Here is a 17,161-nt window from a genome sequence, read left to right on the forward strand (position 1 = left end):
GTATGACACATCCGACTGCCCCGAATTATATTCCTACCCTAACTCCGCAAGTATTGCATGACACCTCCATGGAAAGGGCACTACAGGATAGAGAGCGAGAGGCTCTAGTTAAACAGAGAACAGAGTTAATTCAGAAAATCTCCCAACTAAATACAAGTCCTGAAGCCTTGACAATTCCAGTAACTATTGGACCAGTTGTTCCTTTGTACGGGGATAAACAGGGAAGTCCAAAGACTCCAATTATTACCCCATCTGTAGTACAACCGAGAAAAGAGCCTTTAATTGTAGATGATCAGGCAAGTGAATGTGAATCTGTGATTTCCTTGATGGATTTGCCAGTAAGGGAGCCAGAGAGGAGTTCTCAGAGAAAGAACATTCCTTTCACTTCAAGAGATGTGCAGATTGAGTCAGCTTCTGGTACTAGAAGTGCCACAGTAGTGACTCCTGAAGAAATTGAAAGATGGAGCCGAGAATTAGAAAAACAAAATCCACAGTCGAAACCATTAGACATTTGCAAATTACAAATAGAATTGGAAGAACTGATGGCTGGAAATGTGGGGTTAGACAGACTGAATACCTTTACTGAGGAAGAATTGCTGTTTATTTGCAAAAGTATCACCCGTAATACCAGAGTGTTCCATGAGAAATTAATGGACACCGCGGCTAATATGGGAATAGATATTGGTAAATCAAAGGTTTTACAAAAACCCTACAGAGCAGAGTTCTCCGACAGAGATTTAGAAAACATGAATGTGTCAGGGAAAAAGGTGCAGATCAGAGAATTATTGAACCTGTTGCAAAAATGGGGAGAATTAGAAAAATGGAAAGCCAGGTGGGCAAAGAAAAAAGAGGAAATTAGATCAAAACAAATGACTTCTGAGTACGTGTTAAAAGAAGCATACAAGGCGGAAAATTTTTACCCTATGAGAGAAGTGCCAGGTGGAAAATATGTCCATGTTCCATGGTCCCGACAGGATATTGTGTCCTTTACAAATGACTTCCCAAAATTACGAGAAAAACCTGTAGATTGGTACTGACAGGTCGAGAGATCTGTGAAAGTGCAGAAATGCCTCCTGAAAGATCTAGATGGGTTCTTTGACATCGTAGTTCCTGTAGATCTGTGGACAGAATGTAAAATTGCTGTCGATTGGCCTAGTGAGGAGTTCCCGAGAGACCCAAACACGGGGGCACCTTCAGCAGAGGTAATGAGAAAATACAATCAGGTAATGTTGTATTTAAAAGGAAAAGTGCCTGCAAAGGAAACTGATTGGACCCGAATAGACAGAACTACCCAGAATAGAGATGAAACTGTGCACTCCAATTATGAGCGACTGTTACAGGTATTAAAGACGTACAGTGGTCTGGACAACATTGAGATGAAAGACATGACCCACTTCATTTATCGATTTGTGCTAGGATTAAGACCTGAAATTTCACAGTGGATCAAAAACAATAAAATCTGTTGGCAGTCTAAACCAATTGATGAAGTCCTGAAGTATGCTAAATATTGCGAGGATGAGTTGGCAGATAAACGAAAGGAGTTAAAGGAAAAAGTCATGTGGGCTCAGGTAAAATTAGCAGAACATCAAGAACAGCAGCTAAATAAATTGACCAGTAGTCAGAATCAAGGCCCCGGGGGTGGGGGAAAGCCCAGAGTAAAAATGAGCAGAGAGGAGGCCAAAAAGAAGTTCCCCTGTCACGGGTGCGGTCAGATAGGTCACTGGAGAGACGAGTGTCCACATGTACAGAATGGTAATGTTCAAATAACTGATTTAAATCCACAGACGCAGAATGAGAAACCACGAAAGACCCAGCAACAGGTAAAGCAGAATCAGTTGCCCACGTGCACCTAGACAAAATTATAGGAGTAAAGCACAACAGGGTGAAGATACCGAGGTGTGGGAAGTAAGGGAGAATAAAAATGCAGCCACTTCACAATTTCTGTTAAATGACATGTTTCTTTGTGATGACACCTACTGACGGTGCCTGAGGGGGGAGGACGAGGAGTGCGTGCTTGGCGCCTCCTTGCCGGTGGACCAGTCAGGACCATACATTGAAGGAAAGGTTAAAGGAAATGACGTCACCTTTCTGTTGGACACTGGTGCTACCCGTTCTACTGTAAGAACAGCAGACGTTCCAAACCTACCCCTCTCGGGAGAAGCGGTCCAAGTAGTGGGTGTTTCTAATCAGCTAATTAGTACCCCAGTTACAAAACCTATGGAGATTAAAATTGGGAATTTTAAAGAAATGCATAGGTTTGTTGTCTGTGATTCCAGTCCTGTAAACCTATTGGGACGAGATTTGTTGTGTAAAATGAACTGCACTATCTTTTGCACACCAAATGGCGTCGAAATACAGACCCCAGATGAAGATGGAATTTACAAATTAATGTTAGCTAGACCAGACTCTGAAATCAAAAGACTGACAATGCACAACTTAACTGAAGAGCTCCAAGAAACAGTGAAACCAGAAGTATGGGATTTTACTGGAAAAGATGTAGGATTAATGGAAAATGTTGACCCAATTAAAATAGCCATAAAAGAAAATGCAGTATACCCAAATATTAGACAAGACAAAATGAGTGCAGAAGTAAAAGCAGGAGTTGCCATTGAGATAAAAAGATTGTTAGAAGCAAATATCATACAAGAAGTGATGAGCAGCCCATGTAATTCTCCCATAATTGGAATCAAGAAACCTAGTGGTAAGTACAGGGTAGTACAGGAGCTACGCAAGGTTAACAAAATTGTGGTTCCTTGTTGTCCTGTCGTGCCAAACCCTGCAGTGATTCTGTACCAAATTCCATGGAATGCTGGATGGTTTACCGTCATTGACTTATGTCATGCATTCTTTTCAATTCCATTGCATCCAGACAGCAAATTTCTTTTCTCATTTGAATTCGACAGTCACGTGTACGTCTGGAATCGCGTCCCTCAGGGGTATACAGAAAGCCCCTCAATCTTTAATCAGATACTGAAAAAGTGCCTTGAAACCCTAATATTGCCCGGAAGATCAGTTTTGGTACAATACATAGACGACCTATTGGTGGCGTCCAGAAGTCGAAGAGACTGTGTGACTGACACAATTGCCTTGCTGAACCATTTAGGTGAAGGGGGGCATAAAGTATCACCCGAAAAACTGCAATTCTGTACCACATCAGTAAAATATCTGGGGCACCAGATAGAGAGAGGTATCAGAAAAGTCACCTCAGAAAGAATCAGGATAATTCGAAACATGGAGTTACCCCATACCCAGAAGGAAATCAGAATGTTCCTTGGAGTTGTAGGATACTGTAGACAGTGGATTGTGGGATTTGCAGTCTTAGCAAAACCATTGATAAAAATGACAAAGAAAGGAGCAAGTGACCCAGTAGAGTGGGATGATGAAAGCATGACAGCTTTTACAAAATTACGAGAATGCCTATGTACTGCCCCTTTATTGGGAATGCCTGATTATTCAAAGGAATTTGCACTGTTCTGTGACACACGAGATAATTGTGCACTTTCAGTCCTGACCAAAATTCATGGTTTGACTCGACGCCCAGTGGCATACTTTTCTTCCACATTGGACCCAGTAGCAGCTGGATTACCTGGATGTTTGAAAGCTGTAGCTGCAACATGCATGAGTTCATTGTTTTGGGACATCCGGTAACTGTGTATGTTCCACATTCTGTTGTAATTTTACTGACAAGGACAAAAACCCAGTACCTCACACCTAGTCGGCTGACTAAGTATGAGAGAATCCTTGTAGGTGCAGGAAACGTGACCCTTGAACGATGTAACATTTTGAATCCAGCTACCTTACTACCTAGCTCATTCGCAGACGAGGTGAGGGAAGAATTTGCACATGATTGCATTGGTTTGACTGAGTTTAGTACCAAACCACGCCCAGACATCAGAGAGAGCCCTCTGTACAGTGAAGATTATGAGCTAGTTGTAGACGGCTCATGCAGGAGACATGAGGACGTGGCCTGAGCGCTGCCTACTCAGTGTGCACTCTAGAACGCCCAGTGGAAGCATCCTATTTGTATGGAGTCAAGTCTGCACAAATAGCCGAATTAATTGCATTGACAGAAGCATGTAAATTTGGGAGAAATTTGAGAATAACCATATATACTGATAGCCAGTATGGTTATGGGGTTGTGCATGACTTTGGCCAATTATGGCTACAGAGGGAGTTCCTGACTTCTTCAGGCACCCCAATCCGAAATGGAAAATAAGTGCAGGATTTACTGGAATCAATCCAGTTACCTAAAGAATTGGCTGTGGTCAAGTGTGCTGCTCACAAATCTGGCGACGACAATGTGACAGCAGGTAATCGATATGCTGACCAGTTAGCCCAACATTGTGCAAAATACAAAATTGCAATAAATATAAAGGTTGGGGGAAACGGAAGCAGCTGCCAACTTTTGATGCTAGAGGAAGTGAGAGACTTACAGGAAGCAGCAGACCCACAGGAGAAGCAAAGATGGAGACACTTTGGTTGTCGTAGGAGTAATGCAGATGGTGTCATTGTTTACCTTGATGATATGCCTGTGTTGCCAGACTGTATGCTTGCTCCTATGGCTAGGCTGATCCATGGAAACACACATGTAGGCAGAGATGCGATGATTCGCATGTTCCGCCAAACATGGTTCAACTCGAAATTCAGAAGCGTAGCAGAAGCACTCTGCCGGAGGTGTTTGACCTGCCAACAATTTAACCCTGGAAAGAAAACCATAGTGTTACCAGGGAAGATTGGAAAGACAGAAGGCCCTTTTATTAGATTACAACTTGACTTCATTCAGTTGCCCCCTTGTCGAGGAATGAAATACCTACTTGTCATTGTCTGCCTGTTTTCAAAATGGGTGGAAGCTTTCCCTGCACAAAGAAATGACTGCATCACAGTAGCAAAATTGTTACTTAGGGAGCTCATACCTCGTTACGGTTTCCCAGTCTTAATTGAATCTGACAGAGGAAGTCATTTCCAGAATGAAATAATAAGTCAAATCTGTGAAGCATTCAAAATCACGCAAAAACTGCACTGTGCATATCGTCCAGAGGCTTCTGGAGTGGTAGAACAGATAAATGGCACAATCAAATCAAGATTGGGAAAGATGTGTGAATACACTCAACTGGAATGGCCAGATGCTCTGCCTCTTGTTTTGATGGGACTCAGAAGTATTCCAGATCGGAACACAGGCTTGAGTCCCCATGAAATTCTGATGGGAAGAGCAATGCGGCAAGCATGGGTGCCACGATACAAATAATAAGTATAGCTTATGATTTGGTACTGGAATACTGTAAAGAGCTGGCTGACCAAGTACGTTCTATCTCTCGCCAGGTTGGGGGAGAAGACATCGCCAGGCGAACGACTCCAGCACATGCCCTGAATCCAGGTGACTGGGTCGTAATAAAGAAGCACACTCGGAAAAGTTGCCTTGAACCCAGGTGGGGAAAGCCAAGACAGGTGATCCTGGTAACCACCACAGCTGTAAAGTGTGCAGGAGTACCTCGCTGGATCCATGCCAGCCACATGAAGAAAGTGACTGAACCTGACGAGACTGAGGCTGAAGGTTGCGCAGCTGCTGGATCCCAGGACATCGGTCCTGAAGTAGCTGAAGAAGTACAACCGAGCTCCATTCAAGAAGAGTGGATTCCACTAATCGATCTGACAATCGACCCTATACGAACTAGAAGTCAAACCCAGTTAGATAGACAGTGGGATAGTGAGGACGAGACAGGTGAAGAAGAAGCTACTCAGATCATCGAAATCCACGTTAAATCTGATTCTGAGGAGGACCAGATAGGGAGAGAGCAGGTAATTGACACTCCACCCAGAACACCTGCACCAGAAGAGGGGTAGATAGAAACTAGGGCGGAAGTTCATGCGGAAGAAAATCAAAAGTTCGAAGAGCTTGAACAGGAACAGACAGGATTAGACAATTGTGTTCAGGAAGGAGAAATCGAAACAGATCAAAGTTAAAATCAGCATACACCTGAACAAGGCCAGTTTAGGGACCAGGCAGAAGAAACAGATGAAAGACCTGGACCTAGTCAGATAGGGAGCAATACTGAAGACGAACTTGATCCCATTGTGCCACAACTGAATGAAAACAAAAGAGTGTTTGAAAAAGGCCAAGACACAGTGCCAGTTAAAAGACTAAGGAAAGGTGACTCAGTACCTAGATTTGTGAAAAGGCTGAGATTGCGTCTGAAGACGATAACCGAGGAGCCTGAACAAATAAATGAGGTCTCGAGTCAAACTGACCCAGTGGTGACAAAGCACAGGAGAAGAAGTGCTTGCATCAAAAAGCTGAATAACAAGTATTCGAGCCCTGAATGGACTAACTATGTACTGGAAGAATTTGAGAATCTGGGAATAAGTGACGAAAGTACTGAAAGTGACGAAGAATTGATTGCTGAACAGACTGAAGAAGAAGCAGAACCACCCTGAAAAGTTACTTGAGTAAGCAAGTTGTGCAGAGTTACAAAGAGGGGTTGAAGCTTCTTTTGAGCCAAAATGTCTGATTCTTCTGAGAATGGGAGACTGAGACGAAGTTGTTGTAAAACATGCTGCCAAGTATGTTTATGTAGTGTAGCAATAGTACTGATCCTTTGGATAGGACTAACCATAACTATTCCTTCTATGATGAGTAAAAATCCGAGTTTGCACCCGAACAATAACTTACCTGACGACACTGTAGAAACACACACTAAAATTACACCACGAAGAGTAGACACATTGGACAAACCACTTAGCCTGAAACGGAGAGGAATAGATTTAGAAGCACCAGATGAGGAAGGATTACACTTTAACAAAATAAAGAACAAGACTCACCTAAATGTTTTCGCAAACCTGTTAGTACATTATGTAGAAACTATGGAAATAGACGACTGTTATGTCTGCATGAAGCTACCTACTTCTGTAGCTGAAGGTGTGACTTATCACCACTTGCCCTTAACCTATGGAATTTCCTGTAGTATACTAACTAGTTTATTTGATAAAAGAGGACCTTTACAGTATTATTACTCAAACGTGACATTCTCTGAACTTCCTGTTCGAAGAAACCTGAACCCTGTACATACGACTAGAGACGTAGCTAAATACATGAATGATTATTTTCTAACTGTAGGACAAATTAATATAGACGATGCACACAAAAATAATCTAACCTGTTCTTTACAAGAGAAAGAGAAATAATTTCTAGACATGGTAGTAAAGAGAAGAGAGGGTTTCCAAAAGAAAGCCAAAGACAAGAACCAGAAGGTTCCTAAGTGGGCAGAAAGTATAGGGAGCACCCCAAATGGTGGAGCTAATGCTGCGATGCTTCTGGATTTCGAAAAGAAGGGGAAATTGTGTCTTAAAAGAGAAATGACTAGTTATTATAACAATATTTTCATTGGTTCCAGTGAATGCGAACATAATTACAAAGTAATTGGAGGTTGGGGTTTCAAAGATGGGACAGAGCCTGTGTTTCCTGGAATTTATTTTATATGTGGGAACAAGGCTTATTTCAAATTGCCCGACTATTGGTACGGGAGTTGTTATCTTGGTATTGTCTTCCCAAAGATATACCATGTGGGGAAAATCACTGGAAGCACTGAAAAGACTAACCAATTAGTACGTAATAAAAGAGAAAGTGCTGCTGAAATTGTAGGAGATATTTTTAGTGCAATGATACCTACAGTGGGAGTGGTCCTGAATACACACAGAATTTGCAAATTGTCAACAGTAGTAGATCGGTTATCTACTGACACTGCTGGAGGTTTCCTGATGGTCAATACCAAAATGGTTGCGGTCAGATCAATGGTTTTACAGAACAGACTTGCTCTTGATACGTTATTAGCAAAAGAGGGCGGAGTCTGCAGAATGTTGAAAGCGCAACATTGTTGCACTTACATACCTGATAAAAGTGTGGAAATCAAAGGGTATGTAAGGAACATTACTAATTTGGCAAAGGAACTCAAACCACTGGAGGTTGACAGTGCCTGGAAGAGACTTACTGATGGTCTCTCCGCAGTAGGTCATTGGTTTGCTAATTTAGGTAGAAATTTTCTGATTAAAGTACTGATGCCAATTGCGGGAATAGGTTTAGTTATATTCATCATATTCATCTGTTGTAAATGTCGAAAGCACCGAAAGAAGTACACTGTGAACCAGAGAGGAGTGAAGAGAAATGTGGATGAACTTGAATTAGAAGAAATTAATAATCAGATTTATAAAAGGGTGAAAAATTCTCACCCTAATAATGAGACAAAGGAGAAACTGAATCTAATGTTTGAAGAAATTGAATTGGGAAAATTGTGAAAAGTTGGCATCTGGTTCAATTTTTTATTTGTGATGATATAAAATATCATCAAAGAGGGGATTGATGGAGCAAGGATTCGCACGTAAAGCGACTTGCTTGTATTCAAGAACCTCGAATAACGTTAATAGACTAAATCAATCTGTTTGTCTTACTAATTTCCCATTTATTCTGACATTTGGGGTGTCCCAGAGAAGCTTGCCTATGTGTTTACTTATCCTAAAACGCTTGCCACTAAAATGGCCGCTGCTTAGCGGGAATTTTCTTCTGCGCATGCGTTGGTCACACTCACGTGACGTGACGTACTCGCAGTTCTGGTGGGAAATCTTTGCGCTTGCGCACTAGCTTTAAAGATGGCCGCTTTGTGTTCTCACATGCCGAAGCTTGCACTGCAGCTTTTTACACTGCTGTTCGTTTTGCACTAATCTTAATGCTATAGTTAGTATAAAGTAAGGGGAGTCATATAGAGATTCCTGCTATACAGTGTATTCATTTATTTCGATGTTCTAAATTGTTTTCCTTTACTTTTCATGTATCGTAATCCTTGGGCATGAGGGATGGGAATACTCCATATTGAACAGCCTTACTGCGCATGACAGTTTTCCGCCAGAGGATGAACTATGTGACATTGAACATGCGCCAGCCCAAAGGTCCCCGCCAAGATGCGCCTGGGAAGATGCACCTTCGCCTAGTAGAAGAAGCTGAACTGTCCTGCATTCGACACAATTGTATATAAACTTTGTATTCTCCATTGTATTTTGTAGAATATGTCATGGGAACCCCAAATTCAATGGGAGGTCCCGAAAAGATGTAAATTGGGACTTGAAAAATCTAATCCTGGTTGGTGTGTTGACCTGTCCTACTTGAGGACCAATCGAAATTGGGGATTCTTACACTTGCAACATTTGGGGGGTGGTACACTGACCCGAAAACAGTATAACTAGCCGAGGCTTAGCTAGAGAAATTGTCCGACTTGTCCGAATAGCTGACCTGCCACTGACCCAACGCACTCAATAGGTGACTGATACAGAGAGCTGCGGAGCACTCTGTCCGTAATTTCCATAGACCCAAGCGGGGTTTTGGGAAACCTTAAGTGCTGGCGGAGCACTTTGCTGGGGAATTCGCTAACCCAAACGGGGTTCTGACTGATGGCTGCAGAGAGGGTGGAGCGCAGGCGTTGCTTCCGAACTGCGGGTGATGGTCTTACCTTGGTGGTCCTGTCCTGATCCTAATCTGGTTTTCCTGTCCTGTCCTGGGGTGTCTATTCTGCAGCTGCTGGCCTACTGGCGACTGTCCTTCCTTGGGGTTTCTCCTGTCCTTAACTGACCCGTGGCCAGGGTTGGTCTCCACACCGTTCTAGGTAAATATAAATCTGAGGGAACCCAATTTTGCATTTTCTATTTCTTTGCTTTTTAGTAAATCGTACTTGCACATTATTTTTTCCTTACTCTCCTTTTGCACTGACAAATGATAAAGTCCTACATTGTAGTTGTTATACTAGCATGTTCCAATTTTTCCCCATCCTATAAATACTGTTCTACATACTGTCCATAAATTATAGATGTTCCTTCTCTTTACCCATCCTTTAGCCGATTCAAGTAATTGCACCATCTTATTAGTATGGTCCATTCTTACCCTCCCTATAGCTACTTTGTGTCCCAAAATTATCATAGTACAAATTAAAGGGGCATATTACCAACCTATAGAGATAATTTTTGTCTCTAACTTATTTAGAGACAAAAATTATCGCCGCAAATCGGCGATTTTTATCGCAGATAAACCTTGCTATTAGCAAGGTTTATCGCAAATGCGATAAAAAATGGCCGCAATGCATGAATATCGCTGAAAAGTCAGCGATATTCATGCATTATCGAGCTAATGCTCTTAACCATGTTATCCACCTCCCATTGGATAACATGGCTAAGAACTGCTCAGGGGCAGGTGTTAGCTTTTGGAGATATTCGCGCTTAGCGCGAATATCTCCAAAAGTTGGTAATAGGAGATAGCGATGTTAGCGACTGTTTTCAGTCGCTAACATCTTGGCACGCCCACTTTGCATGTCATTAGTGATAAATATCACTGACATGCAAAGCGGGGCCCAAGATGGTCACTATCTCCTATTAGCTGTCGCTAACTGGTGTTAGCGACAGCTTGGTAATAGGGAGATAATTTTATCTCCGCTTTCTTGGCTTGAGATAAAGCCCCTTGATAATATGCCCCAAAGTTCTATTTTTCTACCCTCTTCAAGGTGAAATACTTCACTGTGAAAATCTAGGGGTATATTATCAACAACTAGCGATAATTTTTGTCTCTAACTTGTTTAGAGACAAAAATTATCGCCGCACATCGGCGATTTTTATCGCAGATAAACCTTGCTATTAGCAAGGTTTATCGCAAATGCGATAAAAAACGCCCGCAATGCATGAATATCGCTGAAAAGTCAGCGATATTCATGCATTATCGAGCAAATGCTCTTAGCCATGTTATCCACCTCCCATTGGATAACATGGCTAAGAACTGCTCAGGGCAGGTGTTAGCTTTTGGAGATATTCGCCCTTAGCGCAAATATCTCCAAAAGTTGGTAATAGGAGATAGCGATGTTAGCGACTGTTTCCAGTCGCTAACATCTTGGCACGCCCACTTTGCATATCATTAGTGATAAATATCACTGACATGCAAAGTGGGGCCCATGATGGTCGCTATCTCCTATTAGCTGTCGCTAACTGGTGTTAGCGACAGCTTGGTAATAGGGAGATAATTTTATCTCCGCTTTCTTGGCTTTTAAAGCCAAAAAAGCGGAGATAAAACCCCTTGATAATATACCCCCTAGTATGTTCCTTATTTTTCCCGTCCTTTAGACATCATACTGAGTCCAAGCTCTGAAACCTATGTTAGTATGTTCCCTGTTCTTATCTTTCCTTTAGACTCATAAATGGTTGGTCTTATCTATTTCCTATATGGATATGTGCTTTTTATAATCTTAGTTATTGACAGTTTACTTACTGTGAACCTTATGCTTTCTGAAACTGACAAAACTAGATAAAGATTTCAAAACTTTCTGAGTCTGTGGTTATTTTATGAGTGCAAACATAGTAAATGGTATTTGTATTTTGTGTCTGCCTTTCTTTTACAGCTAGCTCCCTGATCCATGGTGATCATAGGTACACGTAACAGTGGATTGGTAAGTCGGGTACAGTGGAAATAAATAGGAAGGAACAGGGTTACTGGTAGTAGAGTGTAAGGTTACCCGATTAATGAATATGGTAAATTGAAATACATGGGCCCAATGCGTATATGGTAAAATTATAGTCGGGTGACCTGCGCGCTCTATCACTAGCATTGCTACCCCTAACTTCTGCTCAAACAGTTAGCGTAACCCCATCTCCTGCTCCCTCTGGTTCTCCTGTTTCTTTACCCACCAGGTATTTCTGGAATAGACTCCAATAAGCTCTTGGTCTAGTCTGCAGACGCAGAAGTTCACTATAGGCAGCAGTCTGGGTATTACAGTAAATCAAGTCTTTAGTCCACTCATCTGTGGTTAGCGTCGGGCCCCTGACCCAATGCATTGCCACCCGCCTTTCGGCAAGCAGTAAACCAATCGCCACCAACCACTGAGCATCTTTATTGATTGCAACACGAGGAAAGGGTCTCGGAAGAGCGTGAGCCCAGTGATTTCATTTAGAATGCAGAATACTTTCTCCCAAAACTTCAATATTCCTGGGCAGTTCCAAGCTGCATGTAAAAAACTGGGAACTGGCTCTGAGCAGCGATTGCAGGAAGCTGACTCCCGTAGGCCATATCTGAACAACCTTTCTGGAGTATAATATGTCCTATTGATATATCAACTGAATGAGGCAATGCCTGCCATTCAACGATATTCATCTAGTCGCCTCACAGCAATCGTTATCTCCAATTATTCATGACAAATCCCTCTGCCAATCCTGACGCACTTTCCTGTGTAGTGCCCTTCTGTTTTCTTGCATGATATTATAAATCCTAGAGACCAACCTGGAAGGAGAGGAAGCTCGGATAGTATGCTATAGTTGTGCTCTCAATGCATGTTAAACTTTAAAGTGCTGATAGTGATCCAGAGGCGAAGGGGAATGCCCCTTAGCTAATGTATTCTCCCATTTACGGAATACCGAGTCCTTGAACAGGTCACATACTTCTATGATATTTACCCTATGCAAAGCATTAGAAACTTCCCTTTCTTTGCCCGTCGGGAGCCAGGTGCACCATTCTAGGGGAATTGAAGGCGAGTACATAAGCGCACCCGCTTGCCAATCAAGTAGATTAAGCCAGGCGTTTATAGTAGGATTAAGTGAATCCAGTATGCTGTGCTTTCTAGCTGGCATCTTAAATAACACATGAGGCAAAGTGTCTGGATCAGCAGCTGTTTTCTCTATGTGCATGTGTGGGAGGGATCCATGCATGCATGCGCGAGCACAGGGCTGCCCTATAATATAATTCTAGGTCCGGGGAGTTGAGGCCTCCCATGGAGTATGATAAAGTGAGGGTTTCCCATTTGACTCGGGGTGTTTACCTGCCCAGACAAGTTTGATCAAGAGCAATCTCATCTTGGGGAATGTGTGCGTCGGAAGTAGCGAGGGGATATTATGAAAAAGAACTACAAATCTTGGAAGGACAACCATCTTCATTAAAGAAAACCATCCCTTCAACGAGAGGGGCAATCTTATCCATCTGGCTACAACCTCCTCGAGCCTACTCAGGGCTTTCCCATAGTTGTCAGTAAGCACTACCTCTGAGTTGGTGTGCACTTGTATACCTAGAAAACAGACCGAATCTGTGCCGTAGACGGGGTTAAGAGTGTAGTGAGTAGCAGGATCCCTGACATATAGGAACATGTCATCCGCATAGGCTGAAACTATCAATTGGTAACCTGGGAAGCACACCCCTCTATGTCCATGATATTCTCTCAGTGCGCACAGCAGGGGTTCAGCAGCCAGCTAAGGGTGGGCATAGTTAGCAGAGTACCATTATAAAGAATTCTCAGTCTCATGTCAATTAACAAAACAAAAACCTCACATACCTTTGATAATATAGTCATCTCACAAAAGTGAAAATCGAAATACAGCAAGCAGTGAGAGAGGTGATGATTTTGGGGTCCTCTCTAATCAGGGAGAGAACCGAGCAGATGCCTTGAATACAAAGAGCACATCATGCTGAACAATTTGGTGGTGGTCCCATCCTCCTAGGATCACCCCAAGCAGTTATGGGCAAAAATTCAATCCCAACCAAAGGCCCTGCAAAGCATTATGGGATGAGATTCTAGAGTGCAGTGAATATTATAGTATCCAATATCAAAACATTCCTAAAGGGGCAGGCTCTCCCAGCTCAGCTGAGAGCTAATACTATAATATTCACTGCACTCTAGAATCTTGCCCCATAATTCTTTGCAGGGCATTGATTGGCATTGTATTTTTGCCAATAACTTTGCTTGGGGTGGTCCTAGGAGGATGGGACCTCCACCGGATCGTTCAGCATGATATGCTCTTTGTGTTCAAGGATTGCTCCTCCCCATAGGGTAGGAGTGACCCCAAAATCATCACCTCTCTCATTACCTAATATTTTTCAAAGCTTACTTTTGTGAATTGGTTTTATTCTTTTTAGCATGTAAAGGTTAAGTTGTCTTATTAAAGAGTTGTGGGTGCAGTAACTAACTCCGCTACGTGGCAGGATGGAAATAGGATATGTTACCTCTTGAGATGGAAAAAGGAGATGTTACTTTGTTCTCCAGTCTGACTCTGGCTATCGGTACTTCATACAGTACATTTACAAGTTGTAGAAAGACTTCTCCCACTCCAATATGTCTCAGGACAAGTTCAATAAAGGGCCAATTCACAGAGTCAAACGTTTTCTCAGCGTCTAGAAAGACAGCCGCTGCTTTCCCTTCCGGGTTTATATGCTGAATCGCACCAAAGATGGTTCTAAGATTTGATGTTAAATTGCGCCTTGGGATGAAGCCAACCTGCTCCACCCCCAGCAGGTTAGGGATCAGGGGTGCTATTCGATTGGCCATTATTTGAGCAAATCATTGTGTGTCCACATTTAACTGATAAAGGGGTCTGTAGGAAGAGCAGTCACTAGGGGGTTTTCCCAGGCTTGAGAAGGGTGACTATTGAAGCCACTCTCATCAAGCGGGTATCACTTTGAGTTCTGCCACCTCCTCAAACACAGAGACATGATGCAATATAAGCAGATCTTGGAAGGCTTTGTAAAAAGTGACAGTCAGTCCGTCCAATCCTTGAGCCGATCTACCCCGCATTGACAATGCCACCCGTACTTCCCTATGGTCCAGAGGGGCCATGAGATATTCTCTGTGTGAGTCCTTAAGCCATGCCATCTGTATATGCGCTGAGTAGTCACCTGTTGCTTTATCGTCATGGGTTATGAGAGATCTATACAGCTCCGCATAATATCTGCGGAATCTGTCAGCAATTCCTGTCGAGTCGTAGATCAGTCTGCTATCCTCCCCAACAACCTTGACAATGGTGAAACCGTGGGCAATGAACTCCGCTCTGCTAGCGGAGGCTGCGCATTACATTGAAGTGCGAGCGTCCCTTTGAGGGCGCTGTAGGTTGGCAAGCAGGGCACCAGGGTGCTCACCCTCCCCATATATTTGTACTGTTGCATCTTTGCCCAGATATTTTCCCTCACTATCTGCTGTATCATGGTACTCTTCTAGGGTTTGTTTAATGTCATCTAAGCCCTTATTGTCTACAGTTCTTTGGTGTTCCTGTTCCAAACACACTATTTCTGTCTCTAGCCTTGTGAGCCTATTCTGAATAGAACGCAGTACACCAACATGTTTTGATATAGCCTCCCCCCTAATAAACACATTGAAGGCTTCCCAGACTGTCCAGATAGAGGTGATCGAACCAATATTCTCCCTGAAAAAGGACTCAATGGCTGTGGCAATTTCTGCGCAAAACACCTGGTCTAGCAAGGAGTAAGGGGGGAACCTCCAAGTGAATGGTGCAAAGCGTTCTGCAGGCATTTCCAATTCTAACAGAACCGGAGATTGATCTGAGTTGGTCCTAGGAAGGGGCTCGCAAGCTGTGACCTGGGGGGGGAGACTTCTGGTTATCAACCATTAGTCATCCCCAGTGTGAGTGTCAAAATGTGCAGAATAATGTGTAAACCTTTGAGAAGTGTTGTCTCCAAACATCGACCACCCCCAGCTGGTCCATCAAGTCCATGATAGCTCCTGCCGCTGCTGCCGGCCGACTGGGCTGGCCCCTAGACCTGTCGCTAGAAGGAGCTAATACGCAATTGAAGTCTTCCCCCCAGATTTGCGGAAGATCATCTGCCTTAAGCATATGCACCCCCAGTGCATGATAAAATTGTGGGTCATCATAGTTAGGACGATATATGTTCACCAATCTTGTCCCAAATCCCTCTGCTCGGTACCTAGTTACAGCAAACCTGCCATTAGGATCAAGGGGCCCGATTCACAGAATGAACTTAAGACTCAATCCTAAACTTACTACTATTTTGGTATTCACAGAATGCACTTACTACTTTTGGCATTCACAGAATTAACTTAAGACGCAATCCTAAACTTACTACTATTTTGGTATTCACAGAATGCCCTTACTACTTTTGGTATTCACAGAAGTTAGGATTTTGTCTTAACTTTGTCTTAACACAAACTTAAGACAGACTTAAGACAGACTTAAGTTAGGATTTTGTCTTAAGTCTGTCTTAAGTCTGTCTTAAGTTTGTCTTAAGTCTGTCTTAAGTCTGTCTTAAGTCTGTCTTAACTTTGTCTTAAGACAAACTTAGGACAAAATCCTAACTTCTGTGAATACCAAAAGTAGTAAGTTCATTCTGTGAATGCCAAAAGTATTAAGTGCATTCTGTGAATACCAAAATAGTAGTAAGTTTAAGTTCATTCTGTGAATCGGGCCCTAACTCCTTGTCCTGCAAAGTGAGATCTGATTTGGGATTAACCCATGTGAGTACGCCTCTTGCGTGCGAGGTGAAGCCTGCAACATATGCTGGTTGATGGTCATAGAACGAAGACACTTTTCTGCTTGAAGAGTGTTGGTTCTGGATGGTGAGGACTGAGTCCATATTGTTGAAACTCCTATATTTTTAATTCAGGGTTTCTCTATTTGTCAAGCATAATACATCTTTGTGTGTCTGGGACACCCTATGAAAATACATAGAATACACTATGGAGGAGCACATGGCATATTTTTTTCATTGTTAGTGGATGTTAATTATCCTGGTGGGAGTGCTGGACAACAAGAATTAGGTGAAACCTCTTTTGTTCAGCACAGAACCTTGCTAGTCCGTTCACTTTGTTTTTAATCCAATGCAGGTTGGCCATTATTAAAGATTTTTGTAAAGGCTACAACCTTTGCATTTTTTAAATAAATATTTTGCACACATAGTTATAATCACATTCTAATTTGGGTACTGTTGCACTCCCCACATTCCGCTCCGCTGTAATCAGGCGTTGAAGCACGCTGGGGGGACATTCGGTCACCCCAGCGGGGACCCAATGATGAAGCATGTCACCAACTAGTGGTGAGTGAGGGTCCTTCATAAAAAAGAAAGATTTTTCCTTCCCTCCTGCGAATGACTTGGGATATTATATCCCTTGGTAGGTGTCCTCCTTAAAGGGGGTTTCTGGTTACTCAAGGGGAGATAGAAATAAAATACTTCATGCGTGTGCTTGTGGGTGTGTGTATGACTTTCTATGCACGCATCTATATGTACAGTGTGGATACACAAAATGGACACCACAATATTATTTCTTTTGAGCACTTTTTGGGTGAGTTGGATAGAAATAAACTGAAACACAAAGCAGTGCAGGAAAGGTTGCACCTAGATTCTTCAGAATTAAAT

At 42.7% G+C, this 17,161-nt stretch overlaps 1 protein-coding gene across 1 annotated transcript in view; it reads right to left on the minus strand.

Annotated features, from left to right (window-relative positions):
* The window catches only part of LOC144803510 (neutral amino acid transporter 9-like), a 278,514-nt gene that overhangs the window by 142,273 nt on the left and 119,080 nt on the right, over positions 1-17,161 (minus strand). The window lies entirely within an intron of this gene.

The sequence above is a fragment of the Lissotriton helveticus genome, chromosome 1_2 (assembly GCF_964261635.1).
Source record: "Lissotriton helveticus chromosome 1_2, aLisHel1.1, whole genome shotgun sequence".
In the NCBI taxonomy this organism is placed as follows: Eukaryota; Metazoa; Chordata; class Amphibia; order Caudata; family Salamandridae; genus Lissotriton; species Lissotriton helveticus.